At 43.0% G+C, this 3596-nt stretch overlaps 1 protein-coding gene across 1 annotated transcript in view; it reads right to left on the bottom strand.

Annotated features, from left to right (window-relative positions):
• LOC142474877 (unconventional myosin-IXb-like) overlaps positions 1-2801 on the bottom strand; it is a 115956-nt gene extending 113155 nt beyond the window's left edge. The window contains exons 1-2 of the mRNA XM_075581021.1: positions 2776-2801; positions 1825-1982 (exon numbers count right to left, since the gene is read on the bottom strand). The gene's annotated coding sequence lies outside the window, so the exon portion shown is untranslated. The remainder of the gene's footprint in view (positions 1-1824; positions 1983-2775) is intronic.
• Between the last annotated feature and the right edge of the window lie 795 nt (positions 2802-3596).

Here is a 3596-nt window from a genome sequence, read left to right as displayed (position 1 = left end):
GTGTGTGTCTACGTGTGTGTGTGTCTACGTGTGTGTGTGTCTACGTGTGTGTGTGTCTACGTGTGTGTGTGTCTACGTGTGTGTGTGTCTACGTGTGTGTGTGTGTCTACGTGTGTGTGTCTACGTGTGTGTGTGTGTCTACGTGTGTGTGTCTACGTGTGTGTGTGTGTGTCTACGTGTGTGTGTGTGTGTGTCTACGTGTGTGTGTGTGTGTGTCTACGTGTGTGTGTGTGTGTGTCTACGTGTGTGTGTGTGTGTGTCTACGTGTGTGTGTGTGTGTCTACGTGTGTGTGTGTGTCTACGTGTGTGTGTCTACGTGTGTGTGTCTACGTGTGTGTGTCTACGTGTGTGTGTCTACGTGTGTGTGTCTACGTGTGTGTGTGTGTGTGGGGGGGGGAGGTGGTGGGAAGGGGGGGAGGTGGTGAGAAGGGGGGGAGGTGGTGGGAAGGGGGGGGAGAGGTGGTGGGAAGGGGGGGGGAGGTGGTGGGAAGGGGGGGGGAGGTGGTGCGAAGGGGGGGAGGTGGTGGGAAAGGTAGAAGGCAACACACAGGGAACGACAGGACAAGGAGCAGGGCTATGGGAGAGAGCAAAGATCACCCCGACCACACGCAGGGCATTTTTTAGAACAGGCCCATACAACAAAACCTCCACCCCTAGCCACTCAGAATCGCTTCCTAGTGTTAGAAGACCAGAAGGAAATAGAAACACCAAATACAAAACTCAGAAAAAGACCACACGAGGAAAGCGGGGAGGACGAAGGACACAGAAAAAGAGCAGCGACCTAAATAACATATTCAACCTGACTAAAAAAGAACTTAATATAGATGAATGTAACCTAATAAAAAAGGGGTTAAACTTCGCTCCAGTCGCAAAGGCGAATAGCTTCAATCTGTATATAGACGCACACAAGTATATTAGACAGCTTACACTTAAGAAATTCTTCATCTCAAAAGATGCACAAACCAGGGAGATAGTGAGCAGTAATACTAATTTGCACATAGAGAGTGATGAGTTCAAACATTCCAACCTCAAAAATAAGTCTAAATTCTATCCTAGTTGGGCGAAAGGCCATAATCTTGAAGTATTCCATCAGAAAATACAGGAGGATTTTGACAGACTGACCTCGAATACGACTAAGCTAACAAAAAATAATCTAACACTTAAAGAAAAAATCGCTCTACAAAACTTAGAAAAGGATAAGGGAATCACATTCAAACAAGCAGACAAGGGGGAGGGGTAGTCATTATGGACACTGTCTACTATAAAGGAGAAGCAGAGAGGATACTGTCGGACGACGTCACCTATGCACGTCTTAAGACGAATCCGCATAAAGAATTCTGTACAGAATTCCTCACTCTGCTAGATAAAGGCAAGACGACAGGAGTCCTAAATGAGAAAGAATATGACTATCTTAATGTCAAGTTCCCAGTTATGCCGATATTCTACTTTCTACCTAAAATATACAAAAACATGGAAGCACCACCAGGGAGACCCATCATCTCTGGGATAGGCTCGCTCACGTCGCGACTATCAGAGTATATAGATGGCTTCCTGCAACCATATGTTGCGGAGATGCGGTCTTACCTTAGAGATACCACGCAAATTCTTAATATATTGGAACAGATAGTCTGGCAAGAAGACTATAAAATGTGCACTTGTGACGTAACTTCATTATACACATCCATAAAGCATGATGATGGAATCGAAGCCATCAATAGGACAATAACAAGCGATAAAACGGTTAAAATGGAACAGCAACGCTTTATTTTAGAAAGTATCAATTTTATTCTTAAACACAACCTTTTTAATTTCGATGGAACCTACTTTTTACAAAAATGTGGTACAGCGATGGGTACGAAATTCGCACCAAGTTATGCCAACTTGTTCATGGACAATTGGGAGACCGATACCATCTGGTCGGACCATGATTATGGTGCGGATCTCGTCCTGTGGCGAAGATACATCGATGATGTGTTCTTCATCTGGAAAGGCAGTAGCGAAAGCTTGAATCACTTCTTAAATTACATTAACAATAATGAGAGAAATTTGGCTTTCACGTCGTGTATAGGAATTAACTCAGTAGACTTCTTAGATCTGACAATCTATATAGAAGACAATGTACTTAAGACCAAAACTTTCTTCAAAACAGTAGACTGTAACAATTACTTACTCAACACCAGTTGCCACCACAAAAATTGGTTAAAGAACATACCCCCAGGACAGTTTCGCAGAATTAGGAGAAACTGTAGCGATGATAATGTCTATAGGGAGCAATCCAATATACTTAAAAACCGCTTCATTGCTAAAAACTATGATAACGACAAAATGGATATAGCAATAAGAGATGTAGGGAAGCTCAAACGTAGTGAAATCCTCAAAACAAATCCACCAAAGCCCAAAGAGGAGTTCAGCATAGCTTTTTTAACACAGTACAGCCAAGATGCAGGAAGCATACAACAAATTCTGAATAAACACTGGCATCTCCTACAAGGAGACCCCACTCTGAAGGATTATCTTCCAGGGAAGCCGAGAGTCATCTATAAGAGGGCTGACAATATCAAAAGAAGGTTAGCACCAAGCCTTTTTAGGCCAGAAAATAGTGCAACAGGCCATGATCCCAACTGGCTACAAAAAGTTAAAGGTTTCCATAGATGTAATTCTTGCAAAGCATGCAAACAGGGAACCAAAGAAAAAATTCAGTTCATCTCTAAAATAACAGGAGAACAGTTTAAAATCACCAGTTTTATTAACTGTAAATCAGAATTCGTAGTTTACCTTTTAAATTGCCCCTGTGGACTCCAGTATGTAGGACGTACCAGTAGACCACTGCGGGTACGCATTCTGGAACACCTAGGGAACATTAGACGCAAATTAATGACACATAGCGTCTCGAAGCATTTTGCACTGCATCACCAAGGAGACCCATCAGGCCTTGAATTCAGGGGCATCGAAGTAGTCCCCCCTCATTGGAGGGAAGGGGACAGACTGACATCTCTATCGCGAAAAGAAACTTTTTGGATATACTGCACCGACACACTTTATTCAAGCAAATACCCGGTATGTACCTGGCAAATACCTGGAATGCGCCGCTCCTCACCTCTGACAAGCCCCGTTGCATTTGCCTTCCCAGCCTGGGTTCATGCCTGGCTGATGGGCGGCTGATTTGTTAAATGATAATGATTAGGATTTAATAGGCTGCAATGCTTCGCGTGTCTACCAGATGGCATAAATTCATGAATTGTAATGCAGTATATATATATATATACTGTGCAGTATTGCAGCCAGGGGGAATAAAATGCTTCAATCCCTGCCTAGAAAATAACCCAATATACTCGGGCAGAAAACAGTCTCAAACCTCAATACACCCGGGTATACCCGAATTCGTGGGACTAGCCGAGCTCGAATAAAGTGTGTCGCCAGTGTATAAACTGAAAAGCCTGGCACCCGCAGGCCTTAACGTAGATATAGACATTGCAGCCTTTCTTTGAACACACATTGATTTGTTTCCATTTCCCCCTTTTTAAAAATCATTTTTAAAAATCATTTTTAAAAGTCATTTAAAAAAAATCATTCCAGAAGCATGTCCAAACACACAC

The sequence above is a fragment of the Ascaphus truei genome, unplaced genomic scaffold (assembly GCF_040206685.1).
Source record: "Ascaphus truei isolate aAscTru1 unplaced genomic scaffold, aAscTru1.hap1 HAP1_SCAFFOLD_1000, whole genome shotgun sequence".
Lineage (NCBI taxonomy): Eukaryota > Metazoa > Chordata > Amphibia > Anura > Ascaphidae > Ascaphus > Ascaphus truei.
Note: the sequence above shows the minus strand (reverse complement) of the source record. Positions and strands in the feature narration are given on the sequence as shown.